The sequence below is a fragment of the Elaeis guineensis genome, chromosome 5 (genome assembly GCF_000442705.2).
Source record: "Elaeis guineensis isolate ETL-2024a chromosome 5, EG11, whole genome shotgun sequence".
NCBI lineage: Eukaryota > Viridiplantae > Streptophyta > Magnoliopsida > Arecales > Arecaceae > Elaeis > Elaeis guineensis.
Genome location: NC_025997.2, coordinates 37,772,012 through 37,795,989, shown reverse-complemented (window position 1 = coordinate 37,795,989; position 23,978 = coordinate 37,772,012).

Genomic DNA, 23,978 nt, shown 5'->3' with positions numbered 1-23,978 from the left:
TAAAGGAGATGATTCTCTCGCCATTTTTTGAGAGATTGGAGCTATCTACCTCCAAGGTGAAATTAAAGGAGAACTTTAATTCTCTGGATGATCTTAACCTCTTTCTGCATGTGGGCGTCAATAATAGATCACTTATTTGCAAGGTTGATGGCCTTGATCTTGCCTTATTTTGGACCCAATTTTTTCAATCAAATGAGGTTGTGATGGACCACCTGAGTGCTATGGGCCATGCTCAGATTCTTCCCTACCTGGACGAACCTATGGAGAAAACCTTGCCAATCACTATGGTTTCAAGGATAATCAATGACTTGGATGCTCTGGCTTACTTGGCAAACCTGGATGAAGAGCTGGCTCTCCAGAAGGTAATGATTCAGCGTCAAGAGCTGTCCACCAAGTAAGTAGAAGATTCATGCAAAAAAATATCATTCTCACTTCAAATTCTTCTGACTCCATTCAGCATATTGACCAACTCCCTTCCAAGCTTTCGAAGTTAGCAAGATTGAGAATAGTTGGATCCGTGAAGGAGGTGACAACGAAACTTGTGCCTTCATAGAGGAGGAAGAAGGATTCCTATGAGATCCCTAATCCCTCTCGGTCCCTCAATGCTCTGCCACATCGTCTCCTCCTAGAATGGGATAAAGTCTATGGCTTTACTTTCAATGAAGAAATAGCATATGAGGTGATAGAGACACCCCTTGATTTGGAGAAGATGAAGGCGACGGTCCAAGCCTGATGCTGATTCGATCTCATCTGTTGATTGGGCACTTATAGTTTATGATGATGTCTCCTAATGTTCGTTTTATCCTCTCAAGTGGATACTCATTGACGCTCTCTATTTATCTGTTCTTAGTGCCCGTGACTCATGCTGTTGTTGCTCCATAACTTGGACTTGTTATTATGCTGGTGTTTGAGAAGTTGTTGTTGTCTTGCTAGCTCTATGTTAATTTTCTCTTAGAATGTAAGGGGGGTTGGGTCAACTGAAAGAAGATGAGCTATTAAAGATCTTATTTTATCTAATGCCTATAACATCATTCTTATATAAGAATCTAAAGTGGCTAATCCCTCAGCAAGATTTCTCCAATCAATGGGTGGTAATAAAATTGACGAATGGGCTCATGCCTAGAAGCAGTGGGATCTTCCAGAGGTCTCTTGATTGGATGAAATTCTAGACATTTCACTCTCAAGAATACTTTGCAAAAAGCCTTCTCTCTATCTATGGAACTTCTTTGCTTTGAGATCAACAAGAATCTATTTGTATTTTCTATTTATGGACCTAATGATAGATGTCTAAAGGATGCTTTTTTTCTAGAATTGACTGAGATTCACCATGCTGTAAATGGCCCTTTGCTCTTATGTGGAGATTTCAATATAACTAAGAACCTTAAATGGAAAAGGAGGTGCTCAATGCTAGAAGGATAGCCTTGCTTTCATGGATTTCATCGAATCTTTGGATCTTATCGACTTGAAACTCAAAGGCCATGATTATACTTGGAGAAATCAGAGGGAGCACCTGACAATGGCTCGATTGGATAGATTTTTGTTCTCTCCAAAAGGAAAAAATATCTTCCCAGCTACTATCCAAAGTGCTCTGGCAAATCCTGCTTCAAATCATACATTGATTGCATGGAAATATAACTTAAAGTTTACATGCTCAAAAATTTTCAGATTTGAATCTTGGTGGCTTAAAGAACCAGACTTAGAGGAGGTTGTCTTGCATTCTTGGAGGAAGATCAGAGGTACAACCAACTTAACAATAGCTTGGGTAGAGAATCTTCGAAATATCTGACTGACATTGAGGAGCTAGTCTACCTCGAAGAGAATTTTCAACAAAGAACTCAAAGAAAAAATTCTTCATGATATCAACATCTTAGATAATAAAGAAGAGAAAGATGACCTAACTCCTATTGAATTCGAAATAAGAAGGATCTTGAGGGATTCATTAAAAGAACTCTATCTTAAGGAGGAAATTTATTGACAGCAAAGATTTAAGATTATCTGACTCAAAGAGGGGGATAGAAATACTTCATACTTTCATAAAGTTGCATCGGGATACAAGTGGAGGAATCACATTGCAACTCTGAGGGATGAGGATGCCGAGTTCTACAGTCACAAAGACAGTGCTTCGAACCTCTATATTTTCTTTAAAAATCTTTTTGGCAATAGTTCTATTCTGAAGAGTAGTGTGAATTGAAATTTTCTATATGGGGAGCTTGTAGTGAATCTCCAAGATCTTGTGCTTCATTTTTCTAGAGATAAGATTAGACAAGTAGTATTTTCCTTCAATGGTTGCAAAGCACCTGGTCTGGATGGATTTAGCTTCTCCTTCTTCCAAAAATTTTGAAACTTGATTGAAGATGATCTCTTGATTTTGTTGGAGGACTTTCACAAAGGAAATTTAGACTTGTCTTGACTGAATTTTGCCTACATTGCTCTCATCCCTAAGAAAGAAGGTACTCTCTCCCTATAAGACCTACGACCAATTAGCCTCTTAAATAGTCTTTATAAAATTATAACAAAGATTTTAGCTATGAGACTTTCCAAATTTCTTTCGATGCTTGTTGAAAACTCACAATCGGCTTTATTAAGGGTTGAAATATCATTGAGAATTTTCTATGTGCATATGAAATGGTTTGTCAATGTAAGAGATCGAGGGAGAAAGACATATTTTGTAAGCTAAATTTTGAAAGAGCTTTTGACACCTTAAATTAGAACTTTTTGCTCAATCTGTTGAAGGCTAGAGATTTTCTAGATGTGTGGGTTGATTGAATTCTCTATTTGCTCTCCTCGACATCGACAGCACTTCTTGTCAATGGGCAACCTAGTAAATGAATAAATTATAAACAGGGATTGAGACAGGGGGCCCTTTATCACCAACAATTTTTATTTTGGTTGTGGATGTGTTGGTGAGGCTCCTAAAACAAGAAGGCTTGCATGGATTGATTGAGGGTATTAGGTCTCATGTTAAATTTAGAGGCATCAAATGTTTGCAGTTTGTAGATGATACTTTACTATTCTATGTCGGTAAGGAGAGGAGTTTTATAGCAGCTAAAGCAATTCTCTTTACTTTTGAAGGGATGTCAGGTTTAAAAGTTAATTTTCATAAAAACTTTATTCTATGTATGAATATGGACGATGATGAAGCACCAATATTCGCATGCATGATGAATTGCAAAAGAGATGATCCATCTTTTATGTATCTGAGACATCCTCTTCATTATAAAAAGCTTTCAAAGCAATGTTGGCTACCATTGATTGAAAAGGTGAATGGTAGATTGACATCTTGGAAAGAAAATCTCTTATCTTTGAGGGAGAGGTTGATCCTTATTAATGCAGTTTTGAGTGCCTTACCCACTTATTTTATATCTATATTCAAACTTCCAAGATGGGTGATAAAGAGGATTGATAGATTATGAAGATCTTTTTTATAGAAAGGAAAGGATTCTATAAGTGGCTTTCGCTATCTTGTGAATTGGGATTCAGTCTACAAAATAAAAGGAGGAGGGCTAGGAATTAAAAACATTGATCATATGAACTAAGCTTTACTTGCAAAGTGGGTGTGGAAGTACCTTTATGGCTCTAACAACCTATGGTGGAAGCAAGTCCAATGTGCATACTACTCAATAAGGAAAATGAGAATAAGAACTAGGAAGTGTTTGAAGGATCTACCCCCAGTTTGAAGGATATAAGTTTAAGGAATGCTACATCTAAGAATCATATATCCTTCAAGATGGCCAAAGATTGACAAAATCTAATTTTGGGAAGATGCTTGGATGAATTTGACTCCCTTTTGTTATCTTTTTGAAGATCTCTATGCAAAAGTTTCAAAGATCAATGTGTCTATTGCCACGCAATGGAGTTCTTGCCATCTTGTTTGGAATATTATGATCCAAGGCCTTTTGAGTATGCACGAAATGAATCAATTGGAGATGCTCAATGCTTCTTTTGTTAATGATAGTCCTTCGAGGATTTTTGATATTTTAGTTTAGAGGTTCAGCATAAGTGAAAACTTCAGTATTGATCTAGTTTACAACTTTATTAACTTTGGAGGTCTTCATGCCCTTACTACAAAATTAGTTAGGAACCAGCAATTTCAAAAAAGGTGAGGGTGTTCTTATGGTTGGCTTTGAGGAACAAACTTCATACTGGTGATGTGTTTGCAAAGAAAGATTGGTTTGTTAGTTTTGGTTATTCTCTTTATAGTGCTAGTAATAAAATCGTGAATCACTTATTTGTAGGGTGCTCATTTACTAGGTGTATTTGGTTTACGTTAAAAATTCAACTAGGACTAAGAGGGAGGCCTTACATGATGCATGGCATTTGGATGGATTGGAGAAAATAGAATCAGCAAAAATTATTTAAGAAGATAGGTGATCAATTGTTGGCTGCTACGTGTTGAGAGATTTAGCATGAACGTAATGCAAGAGTTTTTCTAAAAAAAATGGCTCAGTTTTTGCCACGATACAAAAAATTCTTCACTCTTTTCGAAGTTGGGAGCATTTGTGTACAGAAAAATCAAAAAATCTACACAAACACTTATGGGAAAAGCCAAAATCCTTGACACAGACAATAAGGCGACCTTCTAGATTTGTTGTAGTGTCAACTTTCCTTAAATTTTCTGGACTTTGTAACCATTGTAAACAGTTTCCTTCTATTAACTTCAAAATTTTTTTTGTAAATCTCTATTGCCATGAATATATTATGATTTTAATAAAGTCGGGGTAGCTCACCGACCTCCTACTTCAATCAACAAAAATATTATATTACATCCAAGAAAATGGATAAGCCGAATGAACTAATAGAATATGGTGGCCAATATTCACACAAATTTGTTGGACAAAGGTTGCGAGTGTGGTATAAAGTCCTTTTGAAGTATTATATGGTTTAGGACTTTTAAAAGAATGACCATTGGAATAACTTCCTACTCCCTAACTTATAGATATGATGTAGTTCCACTGAGGGAGATAACTATCAAATCACAAAGAGTGGCCCACCAATATAAGTTGACCAGTTAGGATATGCTCAAGCTCTAATGGCCGAGTTGAGGAAGTTGATGAAATAAGATTGATGGTGCTAGATTGATTACACACACTGAAGCTTAAAGTTGCTTATTCCTATGATTAAAAATTTTAGCCAAAATCATCTAGCATTAGAGATCTAGTGTAGAAAACAATACTCCCTATTAAGCTACTAGATCCTAAATTTGAGAAGTGGTCTCTAAATTGGAAAAGCCCATATATTGTTTATCAAGTATAGCTTGAAGAAGTCTATATACCCAAAAGAGACATTGATGGTGGAGTTCATGGCCAGTTCATTAATGAGAAGTATTTAAAAGAATACTATCCTACGTTTTAGAAAGCGCATCAAAATGTACAAGGTTAGAAGGCGCTGCCATTTTTCACCTTTAGCTAATACCATGGGACAATGAAAATATAGATATAAGGCTAATTAACTAATAGTCTCAAGGTACACATGCCACTCTTTCAACCTAATCGCTAACAACCTAGAGATGATCCTTCACTGTTGTCAACCTGCTATCTATATATCCTATGGATCTCTAGGAGATCAGAGATTTTGCTTATCATGATAGTTCATCAATACATTGGTGGTAAGCTTGCGGCAATACTTATGGTACTGCAAGTATGGAGCTTCTGTATATATCCAGTCACTGAAGGTAGGGGTCCATATAAATCAACCTAAAGATGGTGAAGGTGAAGAATTAGTTGAAAGATAGATATAAAGATGTTGACTTGCTAATCAGAGGCTTAAGATCAGAGGAATTGGTTGTGATGACATTCCAATATGGTGAGCCACTGACTAGAAGTCAGTTGATCAAAGTAGTTAGGTTGTTCTAGCCAATGCTCACTTTCATTTGCTACGGAGACTAAAAAAAAAATAGGGGGAGCATCATTACAACAAAATAGGTTATTAGCGATGAAAAAAATTTATCATTAATAATCTATTTTCGTTGCTAATAGTTATTAGTGATGAAATTTTCATCACTAATAGTTAGTCACAAATAATCACGTCGTTAATAATATTTTATGACAGAAAAAAATTTCATCGCAAATAATGGATATTATCGATGAAAAATTTTTATCGTTAAAAAAAATAATTTTTTTGAAAACTATTTACGATAAAAAATTTTAGTCATAAAAAAAATATTTATGATGAAATTTAATATCACTAATAAATAATAAATTAATAGCGATGAAAATATTTTCATCACTATTAATTTAATTAAAAATTTTTATAAAAATAAAATTTTTAAAAATTTTTAGTGATGAAAAATTTTTGTCACCAATATGATTATTTATGATGAAAATATTTTATCACTATTAATTTAATTAAAAATTTTTATTAAAATTAAATTTATAAAAATATTAGCAATGTAAATTTTTTATCACAAATAAAATTATTAGCGATGAAAATATATTCATTGCTAATAATTTAATTATAAATTTTTATAGAAATCAAATTTAAATAATATTAATGATGTAAAGCTTACATCGTAAATATGGTAATTTTTGATGTAAATATTTATTGCTAATAAAATATCAATTATTTATGATAAAATATTTTCATCACTATTAATTTAATATAAAATTTTAATATTTTTAGATTTATTAAAAATTTTATTTATGATCAATTTTTTATCTCTAATATATTTTTTGGTGACCAATATTTCATCAAAAATAATTTCATCACTAATAATTTATGCATATTTTTTTAAAAAAGTAATTTATGAATATATATTTTTAATTTATATTTATAATATTTTTTATAAATTAAAAATAAAAAATTAACATAATAAACTCATAAATAAATTTTATTATTCTATTATGTTAAATTAAAATTATAAGAAGTTTAAAATAAAAATAAAAACTACATAAAGAGGCCGTCAAGTGTCGGCATCTACAGAAGGAGAATGAGCTAGGGAAGGGAAGTGCTCGGACCGGTCTACTGCTGCCTCATCAGCTGTATCATCCGCTCCATCTGCGTTATCCACTCCATCATCTGGATTTAGAGTAGCTGATACTCATCGACACGTGCAGCCAACTCATCAACTCGATGCTCAGCCCATTGTCGATCTTCAGTAGCCTGTCTCTGCACCTCCGCTAGTCGAGCATCACAAGCAGCATGGATGTCATCCCTAGACGAGTGTGAGGATGAGAGAGGAGTGATCCTATACCCTAGACTCCTAATATAATAGGGTCTCGTACCAAGTACTTGATCACAGATCTCATCATCTGTGGGTGCGGTCGAGCCCTCAGGGATAGGCTAAGATCTGATGCCTATCATATGGTCTTGAAAATTAAAGTTATAGCTATTTTAATTTTATATTAAAAATCAAACTGTGAATAAAAAAAATAATTGAAAAAACTTACAAAGAACTCTTGGCTCCCCATCATCCACTCCCCTGACTGTTGCTGGTGGGTCCGCTGGTAGATATCGATCCTACCAAGAAGCTCACCACTCTCAACATCCCTCTGTAATTTAAAAATAATTAATCAAAAAAAATTTAAATAGCTAAATAATTATATACTAATTAAAAATTACTTACCATCTACTCCATATGACGAGCGAATGACCTCGAACCCCCACAACGAGATACGGTTTGTCTAGCTCAATTCGCGGCGTTTTGGACACATCTTCTCTGTACAGTTAGCAATGAAATTAGTAGGTAACAAATTAAATTTAAGAATAAATAATTTAATCATTAAACTCTAAAAAAGAAGAAGTTTGGATTTGTAACCTGATATGTCGGATTCTCATAATACCGGCATATGACAGTCCAATCATCCATAGTGATGCTGTCATAGGGCCGCTGTCGTGCTACCTCCACCCCATGATCTTACATCACATGGTACCAATGCTGATGGATGTGGTGGTGATAGTCCTTAAAATACAAAGATAAATGAGCGTCCACGGCTCACCGCACACGATCCTCCTCGAAATCAATAATATCAAAATACCCTGTCAACAACAAATATTAGAAGAATATCATGCTAATTAAATATTCATAATATAATTTATTTTACCTGTAACTGGGTATAGAAAATTTCTCTCTGAGCTAGTACAATGTGATGCCAATCGAAAAGCATCACGGGGGCATAGCTGCAGCATATGATGCCTAGCTCGGTCTGCCATGGCTCGCACCATCCCCTAATAGGCCTAATGTAGCCGGATGGTATCTCGATATAGAGATGCTGTCTTGGGTGCTCGCATCTCCAATGCTCTAGGTAAGGTTCTTCGATGGACCTCGCCCTCACCTTATTATCGGTGGAGACTGACTTAAAACAATAATAAATAAATCATTAATATGATAGCTATCCAAATAAAAAAAATAAATTTCATTATATAAAAGAAATAATAATACCACTCGGATCCGCCTCACTCGAACCCGTCTCATTAGGACTTGCCAGTGCAGGACCCTCTGATAACGGAGCTGGTACGGTAGTAAAAATTGGTAAAGGTGCCTCAGCCTCCGAGGTAGATAGCGAATGCGAACATCGTCGTTTATCTCCTGATGCCATACCTGCAATTCTTGATATATAAATAAATATAATATTAAATAATAATAATAAAAACTATAAACAGTTGAGTATGCAATAAATATAAAATAAATTTATATAATAAATATAAAATAAACTATAAGCAGTTGAGCATGCAAAATAATATTAACGTAAAATAATAATACGAAATCTAATTTTGAGGACTTGATGCTAAATTATTTTTTTCTAAAATATTTTTTACCTAAAAATTATAAATAATTTTTTATTTTTTTAAATATTTTTATATAAAAATATTTTTTTTAAATAATTTTTTTTCTAAACGAGCTTCGGACTCGACCTCTCACAGCCCCTACTCCCACGGTACCGGCGCCATCACACACCCCGTGCCATTTGGACTCAGCCCCCGCAACCCTCGCTCCCACGATGCTAGCACCGGCACTGCCACACACCCCATGCCTCCCAAACTCGACCTCCCACGGCCCCCGCTCCTATGGTGCCGACACTGTCACACACCCTGTACCGTCTGGATGAGATCCCGATCTGGATCCCAATCCAAATCAGGATCTCGATCCAGATCTCAACCTCGATCTAATTCAGATCATGATTCAAATTTTATTTTTTTAATCAAATAATAAAATATTTAATTAATATTTTATTTTTTTATTTTTTTCTTTCTTTCTTTTTTTTTTCTTTTTTTCTTTCTATTTCCCCCTCCTCTTTCTCTTTCCTTCCTCCCTCCCCACCGTCACCCACCCCTCCTCGACTGACCCCCTCCCTGTTTCATTGTCGGCCGTCGGCTGCCCCCTCCCCAGCATCGTCTCCCCTGGCCAACCCCCTCTCCGACCCCGTGGTGCTGACAGTCGCCCACGGCCCCCTCCCCACCCCCATCTCGCCCCCAGCCGCCCATGGACCCTATCCCACCCCCAACCGCCGGCCGCCCCCTCCCTGACCTCGTCTCCATCCCCTGACCCCCTCCCTGGTCCCGTGGCACCGCCGGCCGCCCACGACTCCCTCCCCACCCCCGTCTCACCCGCAGCCACCCATGGATCCCATCCCACCTTCGTTTCGCCCTCGGCCGCTGGCCGCCCCCTCCCCAGCCGGGTCTTCGCCCCCAGACCCCCTCTTCGGCCTCGTGGCATCGTCGGCCGACCCCCTCCCCTCACCTTCCTGCCCCCGTCTCACCCCCGACCGCCCCCCGATCCCATCCTGCCCCCATTTCGCCCCCGACCGCCCCCTGACCACCTCCCCACCGGCCGACCCTCTCCCCAGCCTTGTGGCACCACCGGCCGCCGTCGGTGCCCCCTGTAACCCCTCTGTCCCCCGGGTGGCCCGATTAACACAAAAAAAAGGGGGTTCAAAGAACCTTACCTTCGGTGGACGGTGACGGCAACAGCAATGGCGGCGCAGACGGCAGACGGGCTTGCCAGTGGCGTCGACAGGCGGCGGCGGCGATGGGCTCACCGACAGAAAGAGAGGGGGGGAGAGCACGGAGAGGGAGAGGGGAGAGGGAGAGAGGAGAGGGGAGATTGGAGAGTTCAGGGAGAGCACAGAGAGGGAGAGGGGAGAGGGAAAGAAGAGAGGAGAGAGGGGAGGGAAAAAGTGGGTTTGGTGTGATAGGACATTGAGTTGATGAAAATTATTAACGATAAAAATTTTCATCGTTAATATTATTATTAGTGACGGAATTTTTTTTCGTCGTCAATAATTTCCACCAAAAAAATTTTTTCGTTAGAAAAATTTTCCCTCCAAAAAAAAATTATTTGCGATGAAAATATGGTTTTTGTCGCTAATAATTCTCGTTAAAAATAAAATCTCCACTAAAAATTTTTTCCTCTAAAAATCATTAGCAATGAAATAAAAATTTTCATCATTAATAAAATTATTAGCAATAAAAAAATTATATTTATCACCAATAATTCTCATAAAAAAAATGACCACAATAAAAATTAAAAAATTTATTGATAATGAAAAGTATTTTTATCATTAATAAGTTTATTAGCAATAAAAATTTTATTTTCTTCACTAATAATTTAAAAAAAAATTACTAAAATAATTTTTTCTCTAAAAAAATTCATCAAAAAAATTATTGGCGATGAAGGATTTCATCGTTAATAATCTTATTAGCAACATAAATTTAAATTTCATCAAAAATAATTTTTGTAAAAAAATATTTCTTCACTAAAAGTACCTTCTCAGGTATATTTATGAATTCTAGCAGCCTTGAGATATGTTCATGCCAATTAAGATTTATTAAGATTGCAGATCTGTGCAGAAGAATGAGATGAATATGAGACAACCATGATATGGATCAATTTGATTTTTCTTGATCACAAAAATAAAGCAAGTTCTTTGATATTCTGCTTCAATCAAATACAATTTATAATTAAAAAAATTTAATTAATTAGATTTATTTTTTTGATGGCAACATTACCACAAGTTGATCGAAAGATTTGAATAGACATCCGAACTCAAATTTAATCTGCGAGTAGCTAGGACCTTTGAGATCCGATGCAAAAAGAGCATAGTAGAAAGGATAATACCTGCTCAAGAGTATGTCAATCTCAAGATAAATCTTGAACTGGATAACAATCATAAGAGTTCAGCTAGTTAGAAAGTAGCTGCGATAAATAATTATCTCATACTAAGACCATGAATGTACTCTTGAAAAATAATACTGAAGGTCCCAGCAAAGGCCTTCTGCATACTTTTCGACTTATATAAATGCAAAAGGAGCATTAAACAATAAAAATAGAAATGGCATAATGGTTATAATAAATCAAATAAATAATCTATAATTTTTATATTTTTTAAATTTCATATTTTTTTCATTTTTTTCGAAGGATATATTGATATTGTAAATTAAAACCTGTAGAATGTTATTCTCTCGCACTTCTATTTCACTGATCTATAGAAAGAAAGCAATAATTCTATATAGAGTCTGATCATTTTGATGAAAGATCGACATCAATTGGTGGTTCCAAGGATCGGGCTGCTGTGGTGCATCATCTGCCATAGATTAAAGATAGCGTTCAAGAAGTTATGTTTTTCTGTTAAAGATGTTATAGGATTTTATTGTCACAAGAGATTATTGGCCAAACTTTTTTAGGATGGTTTAGAAGTAAATAACATAATTTAGTCCATCGAACAGTTGATAAAGTTTTATTCTTTATACAGTTAGAAGTTGATATTTTTTCTGAATCAAATTCTTTGCGTTTAATTTTCTGAGGTAGTTTGCTCCTCAATCTTATAGACGGTTGATTTGATTGTGGGTAAAAAATTTTGTTGCATTATCAACAAAGTCTGGATACTGAGAGAATAATTTTTTTTCAATATTGAAAGTTAACTTTTTAAATTTTTAATTTTTAATATTAGCGATGAAATTATTTCGTTATAAATAATGAATTATTTATGATAGAAATTATTTTCTACCGTAAATAGTCAATTATTTATGATATTTTTACCATTTCATCAGAAATAATCTATAATTTTTGTATTTTTTAATTTTTTATTTTTTTATAATATTGGCGATAAAAATATTTTTATCATAAATAATTAACTATTTATGATAAAAAATGAATTTTCATCGCAAATGCTAAGTTATTTATGATGCAATATTTTTATCATAAATAATCTATAATTTTTATATTTTTAAAATTTTTTATTTTTTTAAAAATATTGATGATGAAAATATTTTATCATAAATAATTAACTATTTATGATAAAAAATTATTTTTCATCAAAAATAATATATAATTTTTAAATTTTTTTTATTTTTTCTTAAATATTAGCGATGAAAATTTTTTATCATAAATAATTGAGTATTTATAACTAAAAAAATTTTAACATAAATACTCAATTATTTATGACATAATATTTTTATCATAAATAATCTATAATTTTTAAATTTTTTAAATTTTTTATTTTTTTAAATATTAATGATAAATTTTTTTATCATAAATAATTGAGTATTTGTGATGAAAAAAACTTTTTATCATAAATACTCAGTTATTTATGATGAAATATTTTTATCATAAATAATCTATAACTTTTAAATTTTTAAATTTTTTTTCATATATTACCGATAAAATTTTTTTATCATAAATAATTGAGTATTTATGATAAAAAAAACTTTTCATCATAAATACTCAATTATTTATGATGTAATATTTTCATCATAAATAATCTATATTTTTAAAATTTTTAAAATTTTTAATTTTTTTAAAATATTAGTGATAAAAATTTTTCATCATAAATAATTGAGTATTTATGATAGAAAATTTTTTTTATCATAAGTACTCAATTATTTATGATGTAATATTTTTATCATAAATAATCTATAATTTTTAAATTTTTAAAATTTTTTATTTTTTTAAAATATTAACGATGAAAATTTTTATCATAAATAATTGAGTATTTATGATGTAAAAAACTTTTCATAATAAATACTAAATTATTTATGATATAATATTTTTATCATAAATAATCCATAATTTTTAAATTTTTTAAATTTTTTATTTTTTTAAATGTTAGTGATGAAAATTTTTTATCGTAAACAAGTAAGTATTTGTGATGCAAAAAGCTTTTCATTGTAAATAATAAATTATTTATGACATAATATTTTTATCATAAATAATCTATAATTTTTAAATTTTTTTATTTTTTTATTTTTTTTCATATATTAGCGATGAAAATTTTTTATCATTAATAATTAACTATTTGCGATAAAAAAACTTTTCATCATAAATACTCAATTATTTATGATGTAATATTTTTATCATAAATAATCTATAATGTTTAAATTTTTAAGATTTTTTATTTTTTTTAAACATTAGCAATGAAAATTTTTCATCGTAAATAATAAGTATTTACAATGGAAAAAGATTTTTTTCATAAATACTCAATTATTTATGACATATATTTTTATCATAAATAATCTATAATTTTTGAATTTTTAAAATTTTTTATTTTTTTAAAATATTCATGATGAAAATTTTTATCGTAAATAATTATGTATTTATGATGGAAAAAGCTTTTCATCATAAATACTTAATTATTTATAATGTAATATTTTCATCATAAATAATGTATAATTTTAAATTTTTTTTATTTTTTTTAACTATTAGTGATGAAATATTTTCATTGAAAATAATATTATTTTTTATAAAAAATATTTTCTATCATTAATACTTAAATTATTTACGATAAAAATATTTTTATCATCAATATTTAAAAATTTAAAATTAAAATAAATATTTTATTATTTATCATAAAAATAATCATCGTAAATAATAAGTATTTATGATGAAATTCTTTTTTCATTCGCTAATATAAAACTATTTACGATTGAAAATTATTTTTATCATAAATATTTTATTATTTATGATGAATTTAATTTTTCATTATAAATATTCTTATTATCGATGAAAATATTTTTGTCGTAAATAATTTCATCGTAAAAACTCTCTTTGTTGTAGTGCATGCAGGGCCAATTTATAAAGGAGCATGCTTTCTCGAGAGATAGAGATAACAATGCCATCAATATTGAAGATCCTTTGAGTGGTAAGCATACCAAATGAAAGTATGGAAACATTAAATATATAAAAGCACATGGCAGAAGCACATAATTTAGGGGAATCGAAAAGGGCACGAGCAGATTGTCGAGGATAGTAATGCTACTTCGATAAATAAGTAAGATTGGTCATCAAATTGAGACAATAATTACAAGTCTTCACTTTATAACTACTGAGAGGATGCTGACATGAACATCTATTAGCTTCTCGACCATTGGCTGATGAGATATTGGTGGCATTGATTATATGTCATATCTCAACAACAAAGGTGGCAACCATGAACAAGTGCAACGTAGACGTAGTCAAGGGATCAGAGTAGATGAAGGTCATGTGATCCCTACTAAATCTAACTTAATTTCTATGATAGTATAATCAGAATGAGTGTTGGAACATTGGTTGAAGGAACAAGACTCAACTATAATGTATTGAAGGCATAGGCCAAGGGATGTTGATTTTATTTTGGAATAAGATTTAACTTGTGATTATGCTGTACATGAAGTGCATAGAATCCTGGAGCAAACTACCAGAACCATTGAAGATTATGGCAAGCCAACATGGATGATTAGAGAAATTTAGTGGTTATTCTATGGTTTTTGTTATAATTAATGGATTGTAATCCAAATAAAAATCTCTTTTTACCTATCAATGAAAATAGTATATTTTTATCATTATCTTTATCTTTAAATTACTTGCTTTTAGTTCTTCAATAAAACTATAAATAACAAAAGTATTTAAAGAACAGATACTTGAACCCATGCTACTTTCATCGTCACCCTTTAATCATCTTATTTCTAGCTAACTACTGCTAGTGGCATGCCTGTGCATCTATACAATCTACCATTAAACTTATCACCTCTCATCTAAATGAGAAGAAGAGGCCAATAGGCAAGCATGATAAGTTCTAGTTTAGGGCTTGTATTACTTAGATACAGTGAATATTGGCAATTGCAAGATTAAGTGGAGTTAAGTTTAGTTATAGTTAGCTAGTTACTATAGTGGATGGATTTCAAAAAATGATCAAGTTCAATAGATATCGTTATATTATTCTCCAATAACATCAGATTGTTAGTTAGTCTAATTACTCATAGCTATAATAAGTACGAGATATTGAATCTTGATTTGATGTTTACTTCTAATGGATTGGCTTTTGTCATTTGTCTAATTGTCATATATGAGTTATCAGCTAGTAATATATACCAAGACCTATAGCAAGCTAGACATATGAACCTTTACTAGTTATTATATTTAGTGGATATGATTTCACTATATTTGAAAATCTAGCATTATTAGCTAGCTATTATTATAGTTGTTAGGATTGTAATTTTGTTCCCTGATAATCTGGTATTATCAATAAGTATAATTGTTGAGGCTTCATATCTAATTCTTGATAATTAAACCAAGATAAAACCAAGTCCTGCATGCCAAGTTCTAGTATGGGACTTTTGTTACTTGGATGGGGTGGATAACAATAATTATAGGTTTTTGTAACGGTAGAGTTGCTCATATTAGCTAATCATCATGGTACAAAGCAAAATATATGTATTTTGATTAGTTATCACATTTAATAGATATCATCATGTTATTAGTTGATAATCTAGGATTGGCTAGTGTAGTTGTTATGGCGAATACTATGTATGAGATGTGTGTTAGATGAGTGCCCTAGAAGCCAATTGTTGGCTGATACATTTTGTAAATTCAGAGCTTAATTTTATACTTATAATATTTTTATTATTAATAAAAGATATTTTTTTATTTCAATTATGTTTATGTGTCCATGATTTATCTTAAAAATTAATAAAGATGAATTTGTATATTCTCAAAGTGTTAAGAATTTGAGACATACATTATTAGTGGTTAGTTTCTATTGGTGCAGAATTTCGCCGATGCCAGAGAAGCTGGAGTTGAGATGACCGCGGCCGCCATCGGGACCTGCAAGAAAAGTCTAAACCGGAGTTGGGGGTGCTCCGGAAAGATCCTCTGACGCTCAAGTCAGTACTCTGCTTCAACAGAAATGGAGCACTCAAATGGGATTTTGGCAGAGTTTCGAGATAGAGTTTAGAGCTTAGAGAAGAACATATCTGGAGGTCCCTTTTTATAGATGGAGACCATAACTAATTGACAGCGACGTCTGTAACCGCCTGGTAGTGGGCCGTTCGGGGTCACGCGGAGTTTGTTACAGAGAGTAGTGGCGTCAGGGGGCCGTTCACGGCCATGTGGAGTTTGTTATGGAGAGTGGAGCGGTGTCCGTTGTCGTGACTTGCCAGAGAGTAGTGGGAATGCATAGAATCAGAGAGTAGTGGGGCCGCGTGGAATAGTAGGACCGCGTGGAATCTGTTACGGAGAGTGGAGTGGGGTAGTGGCCATTGTCGCGACTTGCCTGAGAGTTCGGGCTCAATGGCTGAAGCTCGGTTGGGACGTCTGATGGAGTGGAATGGCTCTCTATTTCTGCAATCTAAGAGAAGCTCGGACGTCTCTGAGGTTGCCGACGAATCCACTGTTGTCGGGTGCCTTGGGTGCCGATTGGACGCTGATGTTGTAGGCGAAAATCATCCGTTGTAGAAGCTCGGACGGAGACTTTCTATTGGAGAAGTCCGGTAAGAGTCCAGTTGCTAGGAGAGTCCATTTGGAATTTGCTTGATGTAGAAGCTCATCTATAGATTGCCCGTCGGAGAGGTCCGGTTTCATGAGGAATCTGGCAGAGGGTCGTCCGACAGTGGAGTTCGGATGGCACTGTGGAGGTTCGTCTGCTGGAGGAGTCTTGAGGACACTGGGGAAGGTCGAATGTTGGAGGAGTCTGAGATTTCAATTCTATCATAGAAGTTCGGATGGAATCCGGCTCTTGTAGGAGGCTGAAAGGAGGCTGCTTATTGTAGAAGCTCGGTTGAAGATCGGTTGTCATGGAAGCTCGGATGGAGATTTTTTATTGTAGAAGCTCGGAGTAGTGACCTGGCTGGCAGAGCCTATCCCATTGTAGAAGCTCGTCTGGGATCCATCCATTGTAGGAGCTCGACTGGGATCCGACTATGAAGAAGCTCAGCTGAAGTCCGCCTGTAATAGAGTTCGAAAGGAATTCATTTACAGTAGAAGCTCAGATGGAATTCGCTTATAGTAAAGATCCAGAGTAGACCGCCTGCAGTAGAAGTTCGGAGTAGACTGCTTGCGGTAGAAGTTCAGCTGAAATTCAGAAGGCGATCGACCACTGTAGAAACTTGGATGGAGTCTGGTTACTGTAGAAGTTCTGCTGCTGAAGAAGCTCGATCATTGACGAAGCCCGAAGGAAGTTCGGAGTAAAGTCATCCGTGGTCAGGAGAAGTCTGGAAGGGATTCGGAGAATAGTCGATCACTGTAGAGAATCGGCTGAAAGTAAAGTTTAGAGAGCGTTTGGAGCAGTCCGATAGATGAATGGAGAAGCTCATTGTCAGAGAAGTCCGGATGGTATTATGGAAGCTTGGATGGTCGGAGGAGTTCGGAAAGATGCCACACAAGGTCGGAAGCCAGAAAAGCCCTAGAAAGGTCGGCCTTTTACAAACTTCGACTGGGGTTATTTTATACCCAACACCAGTCTCCCTACTTCCGAGTTCGGGTTCCAAATGAAGAAAATACAGAAAATTTTCTCAGTCGAAGTTGTCTCTCTTGATTTCCGCACTCGATTGTTTATAGATATTTTGGCGTTTGGCGTGCTGGTGCTAGAGCCTTTTCAAATCAAGGCGATCCAAAAAGATTTTTTCGAAATTTTCGTCGGAGCGTTGCTCTAGGTACGGTGCAATAATGGTTCTGTCAGCTGTCAGCTGCCTACCATCGTGAGTGGGACATGCGGCGAGTGTAGGTCGGCCAGAGGAGATACGCAATCATTACTGCGTCGGGCCCTGTTGCCTATTTAAACCCGCTCCCCTCCTTCATGGATTTCACTTTACCTGAGAGTCCTGTTGGTGCCCTTCTTCTTCCTGAGAGTTCCGTCCTTCCTCAGTATCTTTTTCGACCTTAGGCATTCTTCGAGTCGTCCCCATCTCTGCATCTCTGCATCCTTCAGACTAGCCTAGGTTAGTTCCAGAACTTCTCTCTTTATTTCTTCTCTTGCTGTTCTTCTTCCGTTTTTCTTCTATTACATTCCGCCTGTTCAGTTTTCCATGAGCTCCCCATCTCTTATTTTTTTTTAATTTTTTTAGGATTTTTAAGGTTTTTGGTCGATTCATAATGTCCTCCAGCACTTCCTCCTCTAGCAGTTCTAAGAGTTCGTCCGTCCCAGCTCCCCAAAACCTTAGTTCTATAGATGAACCTCGTTCGATCTTTGTACCAGACACCATCTCTAGCTCTCTGACTCCAGAGAAACTCTCACTGATTAGGATTCAGTATGGGGTTCCTTCGGAGTATGAGCTGGAGCTTTCCGGACCGACTGGTCGGGCCAGCGCTCCTCCCCCTGGCTGCTTCTGTTTATACCATGAAGCTTTCCGCACCAGGCTTCGACTTCTGCTCCCACCTTTTGTCATCGCTTTCTTCCACTTTTTAAATATTTTTTTAGTTTCTGTAGCACCGAACTCCTTTAGATTTCTGATAGGATTTCTTTCCCTCTGTCGTCTAGCCGAAGTCCAGCCAACCCTTTCTTTGTTTAGAAATTTCTATACCTTCAAGCATCACCCTTCGACAAAAGACTGGTGGTACTTTTTTCCTCAGTTCGATAGAAAGGGATTGTCGAAAGGCGCCCACTCTTCTATCCACAACTGGAAGGAGAGGTACTTCTACGTCCGATGCCCGACCTTGGAGCTGGGATTACCCCCTGGGGCTCTTTGAGGGATTCCATCCGTCGGGCTTCTAGCCTGGGAAGGGATGACCTCGAAGCCTCCAATAAGCTCGAGGCCTATCCAGCCCCCCTTCTCTCTGACCTTCTGAAGGAACAACTCTTATTCAACGTCGGTCTGAGCCCTCTTAACCCTGTCGGTACTATCATTATTATATATATATATATATATATTGCTGCTTTTTCTTTCTCTTATTCTATTTCTGAGCCGTGTCGATCTTCCTTTATTGCAGACATGGACACAGGCGTGGCTCGAAGATTAGCCCAGGGTCTCAAGACCCACAAGAGAAAAGGCACCGCGACTTTAGGGTCGGCGAAGAGAGCCAGGATAGAAGAGACGAGCTTGGCCGCACCTGCTCAGGTGGTTGTTGCCATCGATGCCTCCTCTGACGTCGAGCCCGAAGTCCCCCGAGCCTCTTCACGGAGCCCCCCGGTCGAGGTTTCCGCTCCAGAGGCTCATCCCGAGGGGGCACCGGGGGCCGAAAGGAGGAGGAGGAAGAAGACCCTGGCCCGCAAGCGCCACAGCCGCAAGGCTGCCATCGAGGGGGCCGACGGCTCTGAGGAAGATTTGAGAAAAAATTCCTTCAACAATAGGGATTTAATAAAGAGGCTGGTCGAAATGTGCATTCTGCCCGAGGTCGTCCACAGGATCGTCCTTGCTGATCCTGAGTAGCGGGTCTGGGACTCTCTGGGATCCTTTCTCGAGATAGGTCAATTCACTTTTTTCTTCTTCTTGTTTCTTTACTTAGTTTACTCCTTAGCTTTTATATTGACTCTCCGGTCGCTCTTGCAGATTGGACACCAGCTCATCGCCAACATCGAGGCAATGAAGAACGCCAAGAGGGAGGCAGCCCGGGCGGAGGAAGGTCGCCTGGCTGAGGCCGCCCGCCTCAAGGAGAAGATCGTCGAGGTCACAAGTCTCCAGGAGGCACTGCAGAAGGAGGGACAAACCTCGTCCGATCTGAGGGCCGTCTTGGAAGAGGAAACAAAGAAGGCAGAGGCCGAGATCTCCGAACTGAAGGTGCAGGTCTCCGAGCTGAAGGCACGGATCTCGGCCCTAGTCTCGGAGGCAGGGGCCCAAGCAGTGGAGGAGTTCAAGACCTCCTCTGAGATGGAGGATCTGCAGGTCCAGTTCGGCCAGGATGCCTTCATCAAGGGTTTCGAACTCTGCCAAGAGAAGGTGGTCAGAAAGTTTTTCGAACTGGACCTCGACTTTCTGGATGAGGCATCCGACGATGAAGCCGAACCTTTCAAAGCCGCTGCCGGTCCTCCTCCAGTCGGGACCTCTTCGACTGCCGCAGCTGCCACGACCGACCTTCCGGGGGCACCGAGCTCCTCCACTTCTGTCCCAGAGGTTCGAAACCTCTAATTTTATATTTTTTCTTTGTGGCAATTTTTTTTCGTTCTCTTGTACTTAAAAATTATTTAATCAATGAAATTAGATTCTTCTTTACAAAGAGTTCCTTTTTCTTCTTCTGCATTCTTTTCCTTCTCTTTTGTCTTCTTGCACTAATTTGTGTTGTGGCGCTCTTGTCTCCCAACGACAGTGTCCTGCCGAAGCTCTTCCCCTACCGCAGGAGATTCCTTTGAAGTCGATGATCTGGGACCTCAGAAGGAAAGTTCGTCACTTGACGAAGAAATTCAAGAAGCTGGATGACGAACTTCTCCGACTGAGGAAGAGCCATTCGGAAGTCACTGCAGAGGCTACTCGATTTCAGGACCTTCACAAAAAAGGTTTCATGGAATACATCTTGAGGAAGGCCGACTTCGTGACGAAGCTTGAGGAACTCCAAAAATACGCCAGCGATCGATCTTGGACTCAGGCTTCCAAGATCAGCTCTATTGAAGTTGAGCTGGCGGCTGCACGGGAGAAGATCGGCCAGTTGGAAGGAAGCTCGTCCTGGCTCGCAACTCAGGCCGAACACGACCGAGACTGGTCGAAAAAATTCTTCGACCTTCAAAAGCAGCTGCAAGATGCTGAGGCGAACTACAACACCTACTGAGTCGGCTGGTGCGGGCAAGTAGAGGACTACCGAAGGAAGCTCAAGATGGCGACCGACGAAGTTGCCCGCCTTCAGAGGCAGTTGTCTGAGAGAGTCCAGTCTGCCTCCGCACAAGGCTCCGACGAGCTTCGCTCCTTGAGGGGGACCATGGAAGAACTGTCTATGGCCCTTGGGTAGGAGAAGGCCGAACTGCAGCGGCTGAAAATTCAATTGGCCCACGAGCAGCAGGCGATCAAGGATGCCGAGGTGGAGTCCGAGGTCCTGAGGAAGAGGCTTCGGGAGTCAGAGGGTGAAAGCCGGTGGTTCCACCAGATGTACCGGAAGATACTGCTAAGAAAGATGAAACTGGAAGAAGAAGTCAAAATCTTAAAGCAATCCCTAATAATTACTGGAATCGAGAGCTCGAAGTCGGAAGAAGCCGAGCTTCCTTAGAGCTTCTTTTACCTTTCGTCCTTCTACGTATTCTTTTTTTTTTCTTGTCATTTTTCTTTTTTAGCCTTCAAGGCTTTGTAATGTACACTTCACTAATGAAATGAAAAAGAAATTTTTCATTACCTTGTCCATTCTTGCATTAAGTCATCATTTACCGAACTTCTTTTGTCTTTTATCTTGTTCGATGTCGATGTTGTTTGAAGGTTCCTGATCGTCGCCATGTTGATTTGCCTTTTTTGTTCATGATCGTAGGTCTTTTCGAGGCCATTTGAGTTTGACGCTTCCTCCCGATGCTCGAGCTTGGGGGTCCAAACTTTTCGTTACCTTGAGGAAGTCGATTTTTTCTCGGCCTGTGCTCAGTTTTCTCTTAGAGACTGAGGGTTTTTGATAAGAGTCTCCTTCCTCGTTGAGACGAGGTTCCTTGTATCTTTGATGTAGTTTATTTTTTCCTTATCACTGGTGTAGTTCGTCGCTGTTTCTTTTTATCTCCCCTCCTTTTTTTTTTACATTTGGACGAGGATTTTCCCTCTGCTCTTAACGGGGTCGTGGGAGCGTAGAGGAGCCATTGAGGAGGCTTTCCTCCTTGTCTGATCTTGATCGGTCGGGTCTTCGTTTGTGTCAGGATGAGATTCTCCTCCTATTTCCGACACAGTCAATTTTAGCTCATGTTAGGATGAGGTTCTTCTCCGGTTCCTAATAGGGCTGTGGGGGCATGTAAGGACCATTGCAAGGGCCTCTCCCCTCATCCGGTCTCTAGATAATCGAGCCTTCGACTTTGCTCATGTTAAGACGAGGTTCTCCTCCTGTTTCTAATATGGCTGTGGGGGCACATAAGGGCCGTTGTAAGGGCCTCTCCCTCCATCCGGTCTTTAAATAATCGAGCCTTCGACTTTGCTCATGTTAGGACGAGGTTCTCCTCCTGTTCCTAACATGGCTGTGGGGGCACATAAGAGCTATTGTAAGGGCCTCTCTCTCCATCTGATCTTTAAATAATCGAGCCTTCGACTTTGCTCATGTTAAGACGAGGTTCTCCTCCTGTTCCTAACATGACTGTGGGAGCACATAAGGGTCGTTGTAAGGGCCTCTCCCCCCATCTGATCTTTAAATAACTGGGCCTTCGACTTTGCTCGTGTTAGGATGAGGTCCTCCTCCTATTCCTAACACACTTAGTTTTGATTGTCGGAAGGAGCTACTCCCTGTCATTATGAGCTCATGCCAAAAGAAAAGATATGCAAATATGAAAGAAACTTTTATTTAAGACAAAGTTATTGGTAATACATTCGTAGATTTTTCAAATCCCATAGCCGCGGAAGGTCTGCTCCCCATCGGGGTCCTCCAGAGATGGAGTTGATAATCCCAATTGGAGGCTGATCTTCAGGCTGCTCCTCCCTCCTTGGTGGCTTCGGTTGCGGCAGGACCCTCGATCGATCTTTCCTACTTTCAGGTCGACGTCGAATGAATTTGTCAAGCCAACCTCGTCTGATGAGCTCCTCGATCTCATCTCAGAGCTGAATGCACTCCTCCATGTCATGGCCGTGGTCACGATGATAGAGGCAGAACTTGTTAGGGTTGCGCTTTTCGGGGTGTGTGTGTATCCTTTCCGGTCTCGGTAGCTGCTCCCTAACCTCCATCAGTACTTGAGTTTTTGATGTGTTGAGAGGAGCGTAGCTGTGGAATCTTCTTGGGGGAGAGCCCTCCGAACTCTGCGGTCCGGGCTTCTCTGCCTACGAGCCCAGAGAGGAGTCTGGACACGCTTGTATCTGGAGAAAGTTCGAGAATATAGTCGAGCTTCACTCGGCCCTTTTTCAACTGCGGGCTTGCTGGAGTCTCCCGTTTGCCACTCCTTCGCGGCCTCCTCATCCTTCATCTTGAAGGCTTCTTCTGCTCGGGCATATCCTTCGGCCCGAGCCAGCAAATCAGCAAAGTCCCTGGGATACTTCTTTTTCAGGAAAAATAGAAGATCATTCTTTTGAAGATCACCCTTCAGGGCGGCCATCACGACCGATTGGTCCAAGTTTCGGACCTCCAATGCGGCGATGTTAAAATGGTTGACGTAAGCTCGAATGGATTCTTCCTCCTTTTGCTTGATGTTGATGAGAGACTCCGAACCTCTCTGAGGATGCCGGTTGCTAACGAAATGAGCAACAAACTGGTGGCTCATCTAATCAAAGGAGAAGATAGTATCCGATTTCAATGTCGAGTATCAATTTCTTGCTGCTCCCTTCAAAGTAGACAGGAAAGCTCAGCACAAGATGGCGTCTGGTGTGCCATGGAGCAGCATCATTGTTCGGAAGGCCTCTAGGTGGTCAACCGGATCCGAGATCCCGTCGTAGCTCTCAAATTGGGGGAGCTTGAAGTTCGACGGGATTGGCTCCTGCATGATCATTTGAGAGAAAGGAGGATCAGTGTAGATGTCCTCACCATAAGCAGTGGGAGCATGGCGGAGCTCTTCGATCCGTCGGTTCATCTTCCAGAATCTTTAATCCAGGAGGTCCTCTCGACTACGAGTCTCGAGGGTCTTCTGGTGGAACGGAGGTAGGGACTCTCCGGGGGTAGAATCATGATCGGATGGTGGGCTCTCCATCTTCTGCTTCCGCTTTCCTAGGAAGACGGGGTGACTTGCCCAAGTGGCCCGCCCGTTCGTCGGATTCTGAAACTCCGACGA